Source organism: Toxorhynchites rutilus, chromosome 1 (genome assembly GCF_029784135.1).
Source record: "Toxorhynchites rutilus septentrionalis strain SRP chromosome 1, ASM2978413v1, whole genome shotgun sequence".
Lineage (NCBI taxonomy): Eukaryota > Metazoa > Arthropoda > Insecta > Diptera > Culicidae > Toxorhynchites > Toxorhynchites rutilus.
The window spans coordinates 84,276,986-84,297,334 of NC_073744.1; the positions used below are offsets into that span (position 1 = coordinate 84,276,986).

The following is a 20,349-nucleotide window of genomic DNA, read 5'->3' on the forward strand; positions in this document are numbered from 1 at the left end:
GCAACTCGGTACAATCGCTGTACCTGTACCGACCTGTTTTACCGCTGTACATGGCTACAGTTGTACTGTGCGCAGCGCCATTGACGGTTAGTGGTGGGTAGCATGAACAAGCAGAATCAAATCACTTGATAAACGTTCTTTTCATTGACTTTCTTTTAAGTTAATAACTCAAATTGGAAACTTTTTTGTTCTGTTTGATAGTTTAGACACTAAATAAAAACCTTTTTCATTGAAATATGTGGTGGAAATTGGAAAAATATCTGATTGTCAGTTTGACATACGGTACAATGTACAACCAAAGTATGTCTGTCATGGTACGATGGTACCTGTACAACGCTGTACACGTACAACGCAAGTACAGCTGTATGTCTGTCCCTGGTATTAGAGAATGCTGCTGCCGACGTGTCAGTAGCGAAGTAAGTTGAATCTGCTGTTTTTGAAAATTTGCTTAGAATCGCCAGCATTTATCGAAATTTGCTGCTGCAGTTTCAATCTTTAAAAAAATACATAATATTTTGTTTGTTTGTTTTGTTTTTAGGGTCTCAAATTTAACCGATCCAAGAGGCAAATACTTTATGGGAATTGCACTCTGGCGTGTATTTGCGAAACTTGAACCAGGAAATTGCATGACGGTAAACTCAACCTCGTCATCGATGCATATATCGCGACTCATTTCCAGCACCTCACTGCAACAACACCTTGTTCACGCTCCTCACCGGAAAGCTGGAAGGTTTCAACCAAGGCGCCTTCATATATACCAGCTGAAACAATCATATGAAATGCACTTTCAGCCATATTGGAATTGCTGTCGGTATTGTTTACAAACAGCTCTGGTGAAAATCTCTACCCGGTCTGAAGAACAGGAAAATCATCAGAACGCTACCGGCGGCTCTCTACAAACTGCTACGACGCTTATTCGAACGATGCCTACTAGGTTCGGCTTTCGCGAATTTATGTGAAAAAGAAGGGATGATTTTGTAGAATTTCATTCTCATCCAGTTCATCCACTACTCTCGCATGTGAAAATGCAATAATGGCGTATCCTAGCAATAACAAAACAAACAACCCCCGCTCCACAAACCGTAATCCCCTTCTTATTGAAGTGATGATGTTGCTTCACCTGTTATACATTGATATAAGCGCCTTGGTTTCAACTAAGAGCGAAATTGACGTTGCTCGTTACAAATTTCTTCCCAAGTAGGCGCAGTTGATCACGGCGACCGGTTGCCAACAAAAACTGAACGCATTCACCGTGACGCAGTATAAAGTCCTTCTTTTGGTCCTTATCCTCGAATGACACTTCTACTTCAGAGTGATCAGCCGACTAAAACTAATTCGCCCGGGGAACGTATCGTCGCCTTGGCGCAGTGAACTGTGAAGTGCAGCTCTTTGCCCTGATTTCTTGTCTGTATGATAAACGTCGTCGTCTCCTCGGCGTAATTCGATGTTATCCGTCTCAAAGAAATGGAAGAAAATCTCTTTTACTACATCGGGACCTTCGATGAATCCAAAAGTATCCTTCATCAAGCTAACCACTCCACGGTATTTGACTGGATGAGCTGGTGTTTCCATTCGAATGTGGCATGCTTCCCATTGCCCCATTGATTGGTGGCGACCTGAAAGCTGACTTCATCACCAAGTCTCAAATTCACGTTCCCTTCAACATCATCTCTAATACGACTCGTAGTGGTGTCACTCGAAGCGTCTCTCACTATAATGTCACTATATTATCGGTCTCTCAAGTGCCCTAATTAGCATCGGCATCATTGCTACTCGGAGAACCTTCGCCATACAAGTTGTTATTGCTATAGTTGCCCCCATTACTGCCGCTACTGTTCAGTATTGAGTTCGAGCTGAACACACCAATCGTTCCACCGGAGCTCGAGTTGTTCAACACGCTCATCGAATCCAAAGATCCAAAGGTCGCGCTCTGGCCGACAGCATTGGACGACATGGAGGCCGATTCAAGCGATTTATTTTATAAATGATGGAATTAAAATATATTAAAACTAAATAAACAGTTCAATATAATATTTTTGTGATTACTTACATAATTGCTTTCCGTCTCTTTCTCTTTCACGTTAGCGGTGCGCATAACATAAGCCATGTCGTTAAACCATGGCAATGTTGGTGTATGTATAAAACCTGATCCAGCTCATCTTCTTCTGCTCTTCTCAATCTTCTCTAGCTCCAAACTATAGCATGATCTTAATGATTTTATTTTTCTCGGTACATCCTTGGCCGTGAAATCGGGAATTTCCATATCCTCGGCTATGGTCTGCAATGAAACAGCTCTCACTTCGCGGTTTTTATAGTCCGGACTAAAAACATTCCATAGATTTTCGTTTTCGCGATATAATTTCACGAATTTCACGGTTTTTTCGAAACTCCAACGTGATGAAGCCATGGTGAAAAATAGTGTAGTGTTTTTATTACACCAGAGATGCCAGATGTAAAGATATCTTCATTTCAACGACACTATTTGTGAAGAAATTTAATTTTTTGAAGACATTTTGGATAGACTTTTTATATAAGCAGAAGCGGTGTTTTTAGAGTTCATTTTTGGTTTCGCAGACAATGACAAAAATATATGCCAACCCTGATGAAAACATGACATTTTTAGTGGGATACGGTCTCGACAAATCACATGGCATCCTTGCATCACACACACGCATGTATAATATGACAAACTGCATGGAAGCAATTGTCATTTATCTATTGGTGCCAGCATCTAGAAAATTTTCTATTCGCTGGTGTGGTCAATTACTTGTGCGATACATGCGCAAGTAACTGGAGCCGGGTGTTTACATGGCTCAAGTAACAAGACTCTAGTGATTGGAGTGTACAACTAGCGCGATGACTGGCACCGTCTGAATCAGCCTTTACTTTATCTCAACGATGTTAACTCTTACGTGAAGTGTCAGAAACTCGCATATGCTGATGATTTCAAGCTATTTACATCCGTAAATTGCACTAACGACGCAGTATACTTACAAAATCAACTCGATCTTTTCTCTGAATGGTGCAATATCAACATAATGGGTTTGAATCCATCGAAATGCTCAGTCATATCATTCTCGCGGAAGTGTTCACCTGTTGTCTTTTCGTATAAACTACGCAATGAGCATTTGAATCGCGTTGAGATCATCAAGGATACTAGCGTCATCCTTGATTCAAAACTATCATTCAGAGAGCACATCTCGTACATCACCACTAAAGCATCCAGACTCCTGGGTTTCATATTCCGCATCACAAAACACTTCAAGGACATACACTGTATCAAAGCTCTCAACTGTGCACTGGTTCGCTCAATCATTGAGTATGGTTGTGTTGTATGGTCGCCTTACTCCCAGCGCATCGAGGCAATTCAGCATAAATTTGTTCGTTTCGCTCTACGTAATTTACCCTGGAACGATCCTTCAAACCTTCATAACTATGAAGCTCGTTGTAGGTTGATTGGGCTCGATTTACTGAGTTTACGAAAGGACGTCGCTAAGGCGACCTTCATATCTGACCTAATTCTCTCCAATATAGACTGTTCAGATCTTCTCGAATCCGTTAATTTCAATATGACATCACGAAATTTGCGCACTCGCACTCCTCACGTACCAATTACGGGTATTATGAGCCCGTATCAAGCATGTGTCGCGTCTTCAACCGTTGCTTCACATCCTTCGATTTAAACCTAATTCGTTCTAATTTAAAGAAGTCTTTTTATACCGCTCTTAGACAATAAGTATACAGGGTAACTTCGATATAACGTACATCTTACTTTCAAAATTGTACGTTGTATCGAATTGTACGTTATATCGAAGCATAATAACGAACTCTGAAACGTAGCTTATATTACTTTACTGTGTTGCTGTTTGAGTAAGGTTGATGAATAAAATCGAAATGTTGATTTGCACGATAATATACCCTACGCAAAATATTAGAAATTTCGGTAATTTCGGAAATATTGGCACATTCGGTCTTCATTTACTGGTGTCATAAACGTTAAAATTTGAGTCAAAAAAATGTTTTTTTTTGCACTTTCGCCTGAAAAATCGATTGTTGACAATTTTTTTATTATAACTCTACGTAAGTCTCGACGTGTCATGAAATTTTAAGACATTTGGCACCAATTTTTTTTTATAAAACCCTGATTTCCGGTGATTTTTCGGTTTTCAAAAAAACTCAAATTTTAACGTTTATGACACCAGTAAATGAAGCCCGAATGAACTAATATTTTGCTAGGGTATATTATCATGTAAATCAACATTTCGTAGCAAGTTCCGAATGAAAAATCGAGATAACTATTTTTATTGGCACCCAAAACCATACTTTTCGTTTCTTACTCCGAAAAAAAACTAAGTCCCAGAATGCCGATTTTTGACAAAAAAAAATATTTTCGAGATGACACTAGATCTTGACGTTTCATGCAATTTTAAGACATTTGGCATCGAAATTTTTTTTTCGAAAACCCCGATTTCCTTTACTTCTCCCTTGGGTGATTTATCGATTTTCAAAAAACTCAAACTTTGACCGCTTTGCGCCACTCTCCCTTAAGTCCGATTGAGCTGAAATTCGCCATAGGGTGTTTTTTCGACGTGCTGAACATTTTGTATAGGGTAACTTTTTGAAATTTTAGGGTTGATTTTTTCCCATACATTCATTGGCACCCTAACGAGTATCATCTCTTCGTGTACACAACAGATGTGTATCGTTCGCATCGAAACGCGACGATGCATTCCTCAACGCATCACAAAATTTTACGTAAGAGGAGAGAAAGAGCCAATCCCAAGCTCGCGTGAAGCCCGGCCTCATCGCTTGCACATGGAAGGGTTGTGAGGAAGAAAAACAGGAAGTGGGTTATATCTATGGTATAACCGAAAGGGTGACGTAGGACTATCGTTGATTTAGAGATCATTTGTTTGAAGTTGAATCAAAATCCATTCTGAATGAATGAATAAACTAATATTTGGGGGACTTCGAAAACGAGAGCGTTACGTTGGAGGCACAAGGTTTTATGCATCCAATATAGGATACGAAAAACCTTGTTCTGAAGAATAATCTCCAGAAGCTTTTCTGCTAACTGCACTTGATTCACAAATCACAAAACCAAATGTATTATATGGATATTTTATGGATAGAAAACATTAAAATAAACTCTTTCGCTTGAATGTAATTTTCAATTCCAAGGGGAACTGGCAGATTATTTTCCAGCAACGATTAGATATTTCCACATATTCCTCGATACTGGAAGCCCACCAGTGGTTAATACTAACTCGATAACCACCTGTTAATAGCACTTGATTGTAAAATATTTGGTCACAGTGTTACATGGATAGAAAACATTAAAATAAACTCTTTCACATGAATGTATTTTTAAATTCCCAGAGGAACTGGCAGATTATTTTCCAGCAATGATTAGATCTTTCCGAAACTTTCTCGATGCTGAATGTCATCCGAACGGAAAGAATTCTGCGCGTGTATGTGTCGATCCTTCACCGTCCACCTCGTCCAGCACGTTAGGCTGGTTGGCGATGTTGTCTTGTCGATTTCCTCACGAAAAATGAATGCGTATCACCACCAGGGTATCGAGAATCGAGAGAAGGTATGGTTTACGATGGAAATTTGGAAGGCAAACTAGAGGCGAATGAACTCTCTGAGCTCGAAACTTTCAGCGACTGAGCAATAATCGATTGCGTGCGCATACAATATTGGATACGGAAATATCCTACTGATGGGGAAGAATAATCTTCAGAAGCTTTCCTGCTAATTACACTTGGTTGAAAAATTACAAAATCAAATGAATTTGATCGCTGTGTTACATGGTTAGAAAACATTAAAATAAACCCTTTCACATGAATGTATTTTTAAATTCTCAGAGGAACTGGCAGATTATTTTCCAGAAATGATTAGATCTTTCCGGAACTTTCTTGATGCTAAATGGCATCCAAACGGAAAGAATTCCGCGCGTGTATGTGTGTGTGTAGCGATGTCTTCCCGGGGAACCGTTTGTGGCATCACTCTCCTTCTGATGGATTCCCTTCTGGCCTAAGGTGCACAAACAGCCTCTTGGTGACACCGTTCATCCGCGCGCTTTCATGATAAACGAAGAGCTTCACCACAACAGCGACAACATGCTCCAATCGCTGTTCAATTAGAACTGAGTGGAATTCCGAACGGCGCTCGCTTATATACCGATTGGTGATTTCAATAGCCTGTTTCGAGAACAATTTTAAGGCTATTGAAACAAGTTTTTGGATAAAAAAGTAACAACTATATAACGCGTAGACATTTTATCTTTCGAATGAAGTGTTTATCATACCATTTCGTTCAGTTGTTCAGGAGCTATTAACGCTCAAAATCTTGGTCTCCGGCGTAACGCTTTCGGTTTCGAAACTTTGATTTTACACCCCGGTATAGAAATGAAAGACGTAGTCCTACGTCAAAAATCGATACTCGTCTCTAGAAATTGAAGCGCGCACAGCAAGTCTGCCTGCTCGGCTGCCTTCTGCCTCGCTCATTTGTTGCAGACAGCTCCCAATGACTTTGTGAGATACGAGACTGGATAACGCAAAGCACACTGTCTCTTTTGCGTACTGTGCGAGATCTTAGAAAGTCTAGTTTTGATTCATTTTTCCATGGATTTTCACCTCCCTAACTCGATTGATTTTCGCGCATATGTTTTTGTGCGTTATTAACTGTTATTTCAATTGCTCTTGAAAGTTGAGACAAAGTGTTCGTGTCATCAAGGAATTTCTTTTCAAGCATGGAAAACCACGAAAAATCTTTCAAGCGAATGATTAAAACGCTAATCATTGCGCAACCTTTGAGTATCATCGAACAGGTCGAAAAAAGCACAACCAACATGGACGGAAGCGATGAGCTGCCGTTACTGGTCAATGGAAATAGTAAAATCCACGATGTTTCAAAAAGAAGAAGTCATTACCAGGGATATACGATAGCAACACCAAGGCCTGTGTTCAGTCTCACGACTGAAGAAACCACAAAAAAACGAGTCTGTACATGTATAGGAGAAGTGTGTAATACGCACCCCCTAAGCGAGAATGGAATTATCTTCACAGTGCTCTTAAAATTTAAAGCAACAACTACGTCAGTACGTAGAGTAGTTAACCCTCAGTCATCAGTAATCGTTCTGTATTTTAGATACTGAATAACAAAAGTGCTACGAATTTTATTTTGTAAGGCGTCCAAATTCTAAATTTTCAATCATACAGTGTTAAATGGCCCAGCAGAAGTATAATATGCCCATGAGTTGTTTCTCTCAGAGACTATAAAGCTCAGAGAAACAGCTTGTATGAATGAGAGATTCCATCAATCTATTCCCTTCATGCCCACCAGCTTATACCATGAGTACCTTACCCACGACGTGCACCCTTCACCAGGCATCTCCAACCAAGTTTGCTTCCCATACTTCTGCAATTCCTCTGTCATTTTTGATCTGTCCATGCGACAAATAATCCATGGAATCCCAGATCACCTACGCTCCGATTCTTTTCCGCCGATATTTTCGGCAGAATATGGGAAAGTTGGATCTGATAAAATGTTCTTTACTGACGGTTCATTCATAAACGAGTCCACTTTCTTCGGCATCTTCAATGAAAATTCCAGTGCCTCTTTCAAACTCAAAGATCCTTGTTCCGTGTATGTCGCTGAACTGGGTGCGATATATTACGCATTAGGGATCATTGAAACATTGCCCATCGACCACTATTTTATTTTTTCAGACAGTCTCAGCTCAATAGAGGCAATCCGCTCAATGAAGGTTAATAAACGCTCATCTTATTTCCTAACTAGAATAAGACAACTATTGAGTGTTTTGGTCGAAAAATTATTCAAGATTACCTTAGTATGGGTTCCCTCTCATTGCTCGATTCCGGGGAATGAGAAAGCGGACTCGCTAGCTAAGGTGGGCGCTTTAGAAGGCACACTTTTTGAAAGGCAAATTGCTTATAATGAATTTTTCCACATTCCTCGTCAGTATACGCTCGTAAGTTGGCAGCGCATGTGGAGTGGTGATGAGTTCGGTCGTTGGTTACACACGATTATCCCTAAGGTCTCGACGAGTGCATGGTTCAAGGGATTGAATGTAGGTCGTGATTTCATTCGCGTGATATCTCGGCTTATGTGCAATCACTACAACCTAAACGCGCATCTCTATCGCATTGGGCTCGCAGCAAACAATCTTTGTGATTGTGGCGATGGCTACCACGACATCGAGCATGTTGTCTGGTCGTGTATCCGGTTCCATGCTGCTCGCTCTCAGCTCTCTAGAGCACTGAGAGCACAAGGCAGACAATCGGATATCCCCGTCCGGGATATCTTAGGTAGCCGGGATCCTGATCTTCTGCTTCATCTATACCTGTTCCTCAGAAACGCCGATGTCAACGTTTAATGATGTTTCCTTCGTTGTGTCCCCGTTTCATATCCCTCCTATCCGATCGATAAACTTTTACTTAGTCGCGGCAATACATACACACACTCTTTACAGATGCACGGGCCGAAGGTTGTGCAGTCCACTGATTATTCAACAAGAGCCAAAGGTTGTACCGCTCATGACAACTCTACACGAGCTGATGATTGCGCCGCCATTCTATTCTGGATTCCTCGAGTCGAGAAAGACGCACCACGCTAGATATGGGTTACAGACAAGGGGGGCGTTGCTGATTAATGGTCAGCTGCATCCCAATAGGAAGTATCCCGTGTCGGGCACACGTACAGAGCATCGAAGACTGCGACATACCAATTATGAGAACACTTGTAATACTAACCTCGAGTCAACTGCGAGTAATCGGTTACATATTACTAACATAGTCTAAGCAAACATTGTCAAAATATTGAACTCCCGGCCCCGTTAGGCTGACGCCATATGAGCCTTAATAAAATATATATCTTGGATAAAAAAAAAAAATACCCACCAGCGTAGAGAAGAAACCGTTCCTCCGGTGAGCGTGTTTTCCCAGTATTCGTGCATAAATTCTCCAGTCCGCGCTCTTGTTTTCCTGCATTCTCTGAGCACACAATATTGATGTCAGATGTGAAGACATGTTTTCGTTGTCAAGACATTAAATTTTGTGACATAACATACTAAGGTCATTTCAAAGTATGTGAAAACAATTGTTTGTGTGATTTATCGAACATGATTTAGAAATATCGTGATGGTTTGCTCATTATGTTCATTATGATTACATTTGAAGACATTTATTCGTGCCATGTAGAGATATTTGAAAAAATCGTCTGGCATCCATCACATACAAGCTATTCCTCTCGTGAGAATGTTTACGACCGAAAGCGAACAAATTGCCCCGATCGAGGGTATGCCATACTGCCCGATGGTAAGCTGATGCGGAAAATATCAAATTGAGAAGGAAATGAATCCTTTCTTATTATTTTCTTCATCTGAGATATTCACTGGGAACTCGACTCAATAAATATGACCCACAGTTACCGCAGCTGAATCGGTTTCAAGCAACAAAAACCTTATAGAAATGATGTAGAAAATTACATCAAAAATCGCTTCCAAAGAAAATTATTTTTCTTATTTTTTTAAAGCATGTTACAAATGTAAAACTTGCGTGGTAGGATTCTATCATTGACTAGCACGATTGCCAATATCCATTACATTTCTATTCTTGCTGGTTTACGAGAAAATCAGGCGGGTCAAATTGTCCGGCAGGCGCGTTTTAGACCCATCTCCTCTACATGTGTACATGTCTAGCAGCGCACGTGCAACACATAGCGTAATAACGGCAACAACACAAGAAGAAAAATGCTGTCCATCGCTATTGCAGCATTACCGCTGAATCAAAACTATGCGCTTAAGTCAATGAAACGCTCCTAGAAGCGAATGAATTGCAAAGTTTAAAGCCTCTTAAAAAACAAACAATTAATCAATGAAACGCCCTCACATCAAATTTTATCTTACAGCGCCAAAGTGTCTTTAGCCCGAACAGTTTTTCTTACAAGTGTTTCTTTTGACGTGGGACTACGTCTAACCGGAATATATGGAGGGTAAAATGAAAACCTAAACACAGAACATGCAGGAAAAAATGAAAGATTTCGAATGCTTATAGCTCGAACATTTCGTACTGGATAGGAGAGATGTTTGCATCACTTGATAGGGAATATTTCTACGCATCTATCGCAACTAACAAAATGTTGTTTTTCATTAGATAAACAATTGAATAACTGTAAAATATTAGGCGTTATCTAAACGCCCTAACTGCATCGTTTTGATTGGCCCGATTTACGGTTTCCCTAACACAGCCATCAAAACCAAGCAGCCTTGGGGAAATCGGCATTGCAAATACATGAAAGTAGGGGGACTTTTGTTCTCATCGAAAAATGTTCCCTAACACAGACTTTAAAACCAAGCAGCGAAATCGGCATTGCAAGCTCACGAAAGAGCCTAGAGGCGAGTGAACTGAAAAGTTTAAACCCTCTTAAAGCCAAAAAGAAGAAAAAGAACACACGAAAGTAGGGGGAGCTTTTGTTCCCACCGAAATGTGTTCCCTAATAGAGATTTCTAAACCAAGGTGCCTGGAGAAATCGGTATTTCAAATTCATGCAAGTCGGGGGTATTTTTGTTCCGACTGGAATGTGTTTCCCTAACACAGACTTCAAATCCATGAAGCGTGGGGAAATCGGCATTGCGAATTCATACAAATCGGGGGTATTTTTGTTCCGATTGAAATGTGTTTCCCTAACACAGACTTCAAAACCGAGGTTTCTGGGGAAATCGGCTCTGCAAATAAATGCAAACTGCGAGTACTTTTGTCCTCGCTTGCCTTTGTGCAGAGTGGAATATGTCTGTCCTAACATGATCTTCTAAACTTAGGAACCTGGGAAAATCGTGCAGCCACTAGAAGCGAATGAACTTCCCAGTTTCAAGCAAATTCGAGATTCAAGAAGTATGTACACTTTTGGGATGTAAACTTCAGAGGGAAATGTAAAATAAAATAATCGTTTGATAATTTTTTTTTTGTCTTTATTGGAAAGATTTTCAGCCTTAGGCTGGTTCATCAAACGTTTGATAATTCATCCGCACATATATTTTGTTCTAGTCATCATACCAAACGTAAAAGGTCCGTCATTAAATTTACTTGTAACGAAGAACAATCAATCACAATAAATGAATTGACTTTACACGGCATTTGTTCATTTTTTTCACTCACAGAGCAAATATATTGAACTCAATTGAATTTGGAAACTGTTTCATTCAATCAAGAATTTAATCAATACAAACGAATGATTGCTAAGCTAAGGTAGTTCCACGTGAACCTTGCGGTTATATCATAGATATAACCCACTAATTTTTTTTAATCTAGAATAAGTTAGTGTAATTTTAGATTAAGCTAGGGCAATGTAAACAAAAAAAAGGGTGGGTTATATCTATGATATAACCGCAAGGTTGACGTGGAACTACCTTAACTTAGCAATCATTTGTTTGTATTGATTAAATTTTTGATGGAATAAAGCAATTCCCGAATTCAGTTGAATTCAATATATTTGCTTTGTGAGTAAAAAAATGGGTGGGTTATAACTATGATATAACCACAAGGTTGACGTGGAACTACCTTAGCTTAGCAATCATTTGTTTGTATTGATTGAGTTTTTGATTGAATGAAACAATTTACGAATTCAACTGAATTCAATTTAATTGCTGTGTGAGTAAAAAGACTGTATAAATGCCATGTAAGGTCAATTCATACATTGTGATAGATTATGTTCTCCACTACAAGTGAATTTAATGACAGTCCCTGTACGTTTGGTATGATTCCTAGGACAAAATATATGAACGGAAGAATTATCAAACAATTATTTTATTTTACATTTCCCTCTGAAGTTTGCATCTCTCAAGTTTACGTACTTCTCGAACCGCTAATTTGCTGGATTTGATGAGCTTCAGGCACTCAATTTCGATTTTGACATGTACGTCGAACGCATATTGTATAATCAATAGGCGTTATCGTAGAAAATGGTTTTCAATATTTTGCCTATCCATCAAATGGTATGCGTAGAAATTCAGTGAGTAGAGGATATGAAGGCATATCCTTCAATGCAATCTTGAATAACCGAGCCAAAGCGTTGTGTTCGTAGCCGCTTTTGTAATTCGTGTTAGGAGAACGCTTTTTGGAGTGCAAAACAAAACATACGTGTGCAGAAGTATTACCGGCTTGCATGAATCAATAACTTCTACTTCTACTTTTTAAACTACAAATGCTTTAAACTTGAATGTTCATTCGCCTCTAGTGTCTGCACGATTTTCCCAGGTTCTTAAGTCTAGAAGACCGTGTTAAGGAAACATATTCTAAACTGTACAAAGGCAAGCGAGTATAAAAGATCTCGCATTTTGCATCGAAAGCCGATTTCCCCGGACAACTTGCCAATTTCCACACGCTCCATGGATTTGAAGTCTGTGTTAGGGAAACACATTTCAGTCGGAACAAAAATACCCCCGACTTGCACGTATTTGCAATGCCGATTTCCCCCGGGCACCTTAGTTTAGAAATTTCTGTTAGGGAACAAAAGCTCTCCCTACTTTCATGTATTTGCAATACAGGTTTCTCCAACCCTGCTTGGTTTTGAAGTCTGTGTTAGGGAACATATTTCGGTGAGAACAAAAGTCCCCCTACTTCCATGTAGTTGCCATGCTGATTTCCCCAAGGCTGCTTGGTTTTGATGGCTGTGCTGTGGAAACAGTAATTCGGGCCAATCAAAACGAGGCAGTTAGGGCGTTTAGATAACGCATAACATTTTACAATTATTCAATTGTTTATCTAATGAAGAATAACATTTTATTGACTGCGATAGATGCGTAGAAATATTCACTTTCGATTGATGCAAACATCTTTCCGATCCAGTAAGAAATGTTTGAGTTATAAGCATTCGAAATCTTGCCTTTTTTCCTGCATGTTCTGTGTTTAGGTTTTCATTTTACCCCCTATATATTCCGGTTAGACGTAGTCCCACGCCAAAAGATTGTATAATGCCATGTAAGGTCAATTCATGCATTGTGATAGATGATGTTCTTCGTTACAAGTAAATTCAATGACAGTCCTTTTATGTTTGGTGTGATGCCTAGGACAAAATTTGTGAACGGAGGCGTTATCGCAGCAAATGGTTAACAACATTTCGCCTAATCATCAAATGCAGAGATCGAAATGCTCACCGATTTGAGACGAAAAACATCCGTTTTCACCCACGGGGAAAAATAGCTGAAAATATAGGAGGCGAGAGAATGTTATAGGCTCACTTCGATTCTCGCGGGAAATTCAATGCCGATTTTTTTTCGTCGAGTTATGATTGCCGAAAAATGTTTTCGTTGTCAGTGACTCCTTGATGTCGATAATAGCTTTTCACTTTCTCAGTATAGCTGAAAACATTGCATGAAAACATGCGGCAATATTGGGTTTCATCGTGAAGTAAACATGAGATGGATTAATATTTGTACAATTCAGACGCTGTCCAAATGCAGATCGTTTGGACGCTGTCCTAACAGACTAACGTTGGTGAAGTTAGCTTTGATTTTTCGCTCCATATTTTCAGTACCGAATGAGAGACGAAAAAGCATTCTCGTTGAACTTCCGAGAAAGAATTTTTCCACATCTCTTTCTCTCTGAAAAAGAGTTTTCGGTGAAAAGGAAGAGACGAAAATATTAACAATACACGGTTTAATGAAAACTAGATTGATTGACTGAATATTTATCGCGCAGCCGAGCGAGAATTTCGATCTCTGATCAAATGGTATGCGTAGAATTTCAGTGAGCAGAAGATATGAAGGCATATCCTTCAATGCAATAATGCATAACCGATTCAAAGCGTTTTGTTCGTACCCGCTTTTATAATCCGTGCTAGGGAAACACTTTTCGGAGTGCAAAAAAATGGTGGCACAGAAGTACCCCCGGCTTGCATGAATTAACAACTTCAACTTCTACTTTTTATACTATAGAGGCTTTAAACTTGAAAGTTCATTCGTCTCTAGTGTCTGTACGATTTTCCCAGGTTCCTAAGTTTAGGAGACCGTGTTAAGGAAACATATTCTAGTTTGCACAAAGACAAGCGTGTACATAAGTACTCGAAGTTTGCATTTATTTGCAGAGCCGATTTTCTCAGACATCTTGGTTTTGAAGTCTGTGTTAGGCAAACACATTTCAGTCGGAACAAAAATACCCCCGACTTTCAAGTATTTGCAATCCCGATTTCATCACATTCCATGGATTCAAGGTTTGTGTTAAGGAAACACATTTTAGTCGGAAAAATAATGTCCCCGACTTTCATGTATTTGCAATGCCGATCTCTCCAACGCTCCTTGGTTTTGAAGTCTGTGTTAGGGAACTTATTTTGGTGAGAACAAAAGTCCCCATACTTTCATGTATTTGCAATGCCGATTTCCCCAAGGCTGCTTGGCTTCGATGGCTGTGCTAGGGAAACTGTAGATCGGGCCAATCAAAATGAGGCAGTTAGAGCGTTTAGATAACGCTTAACATTTTACAGTTATTCAATTGTTTATCTAATGAAAAATAATATTTTATTAATTGCGATAGAAGCGTAGAAATATTCCCTATCAATTGATGGAAACTTCTTCCCGATCCAGTAAGAAATGTACGAGTTCGAAATCTTTCATTTTTTTCCTGTTCTGTGTTTAGATTTTCATTTTACCCCCCATATACTCCGGTTAGACGTAGTCCCACGTCAAAAGTGTATTATAAAAGACAATATTCCGTGTATTGAATTTCACAGTGTTTAAGAGTTTCTATCTAGCAGCTGATTCAACGAGAGTGGCGTAGATCAGCGAGTGGAAAGTTTTGCAGCACGCAGCTTTTCAGCCAGCTACTTCCCGGCGATTGTGATTGTCGCATGCGTGAGGCATCACCTGTCGAGTTAGTTCGAGGAAAGGTCACGAGTACCTTTGCCTCCCCTTAATCACATACAGTCCACCATCGAACCACACAGCCTGGATCATGCAACTTGACGAAAAATTTTCAGAAGAAAACAAAAAGATATTTAATAATATTAAAGTGTTGAAAAAGCTGAGAAAAACGCTGAAGATAGTAATCCTATCGAATTGAAGAATATTCAGGAAGGTTCAGATGATTGTGTCGAAATTAGACCTTCGAACGTTAAATCAAATTTGAAGAATATGTCCGGAATATTGGAATCAACTGAAAATGTTCCTGTGCAACTATTTGAACATTTATTTGTGATTGAACAGTTCCCGCGTGATCGTTACAATTTAGTTTGAATAACATACTTAATCAATATTTTCTTCGTTAACCTTGTTCTTTATACAGGTCGGACTCGATTATTCGATCGATATTGCATTGAAATTAATAGAGATAGAAGACTAGAAGTTGAGTGTCAAAGAAAAAATTGTAGAGTGGTTAGAGAACTTTAACTTGATTGATAGAAACAATCAAGTTCAGTATGAATTTTTGGGATAAAACTGATAATTACACACTTAAAATTACTAACGTTTAAATTTTTTAACTTCTAAAATGTTTTAAATCCACTTTTAATTAGATGTTCCACTGCTATTGGCGATCTAACGCAAAACGTAAACGATCGGTGAGACATATGTTACTGTTTCGTTATGTAGGCTCTAGTTTGTATGTATCAAAATAAAGATAACGCTCTGGAAAATTACTATATATGTATGTTAGGAATAGTTTTAGTACAACACTCATACTACACACACACACTTACCTTCGGAAAGCTGCAGTCACTGATACACGAAAAGAACATCGAAAAGGGAATATAGATGATTAAAGAGGAAATGAAAAGCTATCGAATGAAGAGGAAGAAAATTGTAAGAAGCTACTTGGTAGGAGTGATAAGAAAAGGCTACCATTTCCTGGTTGAATTCTGAGCTGGAAGCACCAATCAATTAGTTTATTCTACAGTGCCATAAAATCAAAGCCTATAGAACAATAGGAAGTGTGAGCTTTATAAGCATTAAAAGAATCAGGTATAATTTCAAATTGTATCAGGAATTTTCAACCAGGTAACCTGGCGTAGCCAGTAGCCATAAATATTCCTCTTTGATAGGGCCCGTTATTTGAATCAAGGCATAATACTCCGTTGAACAACGTACTTATAGCACCGATTACAGCAACCCAGCTTTCTGAAGCTGGCCCGCAGCATAGCTTTGGCGATCCTGCCACTAGCTACCCGAGAGGACCTCAACCGTCAAGACACCGATATCCCGACATCGCGTGTATCAGCAGCAGCCGGCCGGCCATCACGACACACTACACACCTACACAGCAGCCATTGTACAATAGGTAACAATAAGAGAAAAAATATATATACTTACCTGTTTGATATTGGGGAAATTCCGAGCCCTTGACCCGCAAAATCACCTCAAATACGAGGGAAGCCGACCCTGAGAGCTAAAGGCCTCAAGCTCGAGCTAGCCACGGCAAAAAGAGGCCTTGAGAGCCCAACCTCAACGATCCCCGAGGCTCAGACCAGGGATCGAGGTTTAGAGGGAGGTCCGTCTGATCCCCCTTGAGAGCAATACATATGGATTTTGTTTTTGAACTAAGAAAATGATGCTAATGTAACCTAAAACTCAAAAACAAATCACGAATATTTTACTTCCGGGCTTCACAAGGTAGTTCTCACATGCAGGAATCGTACATTTTTCTACTTGTGTTTGATTGTGCTCTCGAGTTTCCTTCTTTAATTCAACCATTGTCAACATTTTTATAGTTTTCACTACTGAAAGTGGTAAATAAATAACATGTTATATATAAAATTGCGCAGAATTAAATTTCTTACAAACTTATCGCAATCAAATAATCTTTTATGATTATAACATTGTAATTTATGGAAAGAACTACAAACCATCCATAAGCTCACATGGCAAAATTTAAAACCATCATCACTTTCAACGCAGCGCCGCCTAGGTGTAGATTTGAACGTTAGATCGCCAATATCCTGTATTAAATTTTCTCATCTTTTAAATCAAAGCAACAGAATCGGCTTACGTAGCGTACTTTTCAATGAAGAGCCAGTTTGAGGCAACAGAGTCCGAAACAAAAAAAAAGTTTTATAACTCTGTCATCGTTGAAATTCGAACATATGCCTGGAAGGATTTTTTTCTCGTCAAATATAACCGTCTATCACTTCCTGAGAGATTCTGGATTTTTTTTTCATGTGAGAAAGGTGTTTTTTTGTTTTTAAGGGGATGAATCAAAAATTAAAATTCATACCATAATTGGGACACTTACCCTAATATAATATATTTGTAATTTATGATATAAAAAAATATCGAGTTAGGGAGAGTTGACTGTTTCCTTCAGCGCTGCTCAGAAACCGGAATGGCGAAATGGTATTGTATTTCCGAAGCCTGAAAACGAATTGTAAAGCATTCTTACCACTTTCACATTTTCATCTGGAACGATTAACTGTTCTGGTATGCGATTGAAACAAAAACAAGAATCTGCAGCTCATTCGCTTAAACTTCTTATCGTACTGTTGCTCGAAACCGCATTTCGATACATTCGGGCAAGGCAATAGAATCTGTTGCAACGCAATTATTGTACAACAATACCGTGATATCATTGAGTGTTACAATTCTGGAGGGTACATTCACGGCAACATCCACTTCCATAATAAAATTGACAACCGCACTTTGAAACTTGGCAGCTTTCCACTAGTTCAAGCTGATTGTTTTCGAAACCACTTTGTCCTCTCGGAATTGTATTTTCTTGGTCCAGTCGGTTTGCATTGAAGCAGGAAAGAGATTCATGGAACGTAATGTGCTTTTTCCATTAGGACATTTGCCTGCGGTGAATAAATTAAACCGTAAAGTATATTTATTGTGAAAATTTATTTAAGGACAGTACGAGTGACAATGTGATACGGAAATACCACTAGTCTTTTATTTGTTTTGAAGTTTACCCAGTCTTTCACTGCCACACCGTCTACAGGACTCTTCGTTTAACTGCTTTTTCGCTTCCCGAAGGTATTAGGGAATTTTTCCGTCGCATTCGATATTTCTTTCTGTCTCTCCGGTGGGCTCGTGATGAGAGTACTATCATGAGTAATTTATCTCGACGACGCAAATTAAAGGGAGGCAAGCGATATCGTTTAATTAAATGGTTAATTTAACACAGGACGAAGTTTGGCGTCCCTCTATAGTTACCAGGGTCACGTGCATTTTGTCCATTTGTGGTCTACGAGTGACTGGCTTGTTTGTGTCGGCGTAAGAGTTTGTGGGAGAGCTGTTCTGTAAACCGAGGCGTAATTTGTTATTACTGGTGGTCTAGCCGAGAAGGTTATATAACGTTTACCCAAAATAGGTTTAGTGGAACTGGGGTTAAGCCCCCAGTATTGAAAGTATTGCTTTGTTAGATTTGAGGGCACATACTGTTATGTTTCGCTCACGGAATCATTGCCCAGATCATTTTCCATGAGATTTTAGATATATCAGTGCTTTTAAACGGCAAATGTTCAAGTAATAGTCAATTTCCAAAGCTGACAAAAAAACAGAGTTTACCAACTAGTGCAGGTGAACCGGTGCTCTCCACCCCCCTCTCTAAGGGGGGGGCTACCATACAAATGAAACACAAATTTCTGCATTACTCGAGAATTAATCAAGCAAACTGAACCAAATTTGGCATGTGGAGGTTTTTGGGGACAAGAAACATTTCTAAAGTGGTTCAACACTCCTCCCACCTTTCTGAGGGGAAAACATTGTCCGATTTAGGGCTGTCTTTATTCTATCATATTTCCTGTATAAAACATTTATTCCATGTAACGGAGAAACATGTTATTTGCAAGTGGTTGAAAAATCTTGAACGAGAATTGTGTCTGAAAATAATTTGATATTATAATGATGAGTTTTGTTAGAAATACTAGGAATTTTATAGTAAAAGGTAAATTCAACGGGGTCGATTAGAAGATCAATCAATGAACAGTTCTGCGATTGGACCCATGAACTTGCTCACAGTAAGAAAACGTGAATGTTTGAAGGTATTGATAACAAAAAACAATTTTTGGACAAAATTTTCCGGGTTAGCTAGTAACATATAAATCAAAATATAACAAAAAAGCTTGGTGAAAGGTCTTTTTTATCTTTCATGCTACATGCATTTTTTGTGAATGAAAATTTCGTTATCTAAATACATGTGGAAAATAAAATATAACATATAAAAAATATAACAAAAAAGCTTACTGAAAGAACAAAAAAGCTTGTATATTGGGTTCCAGCAACAATTCAATATTGTCGTTGATACCAGTATTGAAGCCGCTGAAGGAAAAAGCATAAGAATGGTTTGAAAGAACTGGTTCACTTAGGAAAATGTTTAGCGACTAAGCCATTCAGCAAAGTAAACTGCTTTGCCCATATTCACTCCATGGTTTGGTTCCCTTATTCGTTCTCGGATGGTTTTTCCGTGGCGGACAAGGTGAGTCGATGCGTGTTAAAAATTATTCTACATTTGCTGATAGCAGGCACTTATCAGGGAGAGGAGAGGAGATGACTTGAATGAGATAACTTGGAATATGGCGACATTCTATGATCCCCACAGTTTCGACGAGAGCCTGGTTTAAAGGGTGAAACGTTGAAAGAGATACGTAATGTCCAAAATTTTGTAATGGAAGGACTTAATTGGCTACCGAATGAGAGCTTCGAAAGGGAAAAAGAATTCACAAAAATTTCACAAGGCACCCATGGTCATAAATATTTCTGTTAGGACGATTTTATCAATGATGATTTTTATGTAATTTGTCGAGATTGTCGTGTTAATGTTGATATATTCATCTGATTTCTCTTACAATCCGTTTAATGTTCAGTCAGTTCATATAAAAAAAGTCTAGGGCCACCATTTGGAGTTTTGAATGAGTCACATGCACAGATTTCTGAACATTTACAAAAACTCAATTCAAAAGCAATTGGGCTCAAAATCCTCCGTCATGTTTCCGTCCGTGCCTCTAGGCTCAAACTTTTTTAATTTTTGAAAAATCTTTTGATAGTAAATACTTAATGTAAAGTTGGAACATAATGACATTTGAAATTCAATGCGATAGAACTAACATATCTTCTTTCTTACCGATCTGTGTTGGGCACGGGTTTAGAAACATCTGTATGATGTAAACTGATACTAACATAAACAATTATAGAGGGCGGTGTTCAAGACGGTTGTGTCCCATTCACCATTCACCCGAAACACGTTTACCCGAAGCACATTTACCTGAATGTAATACATACCCGAATTACATTCACCCGAATGTGACAAATACCCACATGCAACGTTTACCCGAATGTAACAAATACCCGAATGCGACATTTACCCGAATGGAATGTTACCTGAATGAAGAAAATGTGAAAAG

General features: G+C 39.0%; 1 pseudogene; it reads right to left on the bottom strand.

The window, feature by feature from the left end:
- Positions 1–405: 405 nt before the first annotated feature.
- Positions 406–1,954, bottom strand: LOC129761125 (cold shock domain-containing protein E1-like; annotated as a pseudogene).
- Between the last annotated feature and the right edge of the window lie 18,395 nt (positions 1,955–20,349).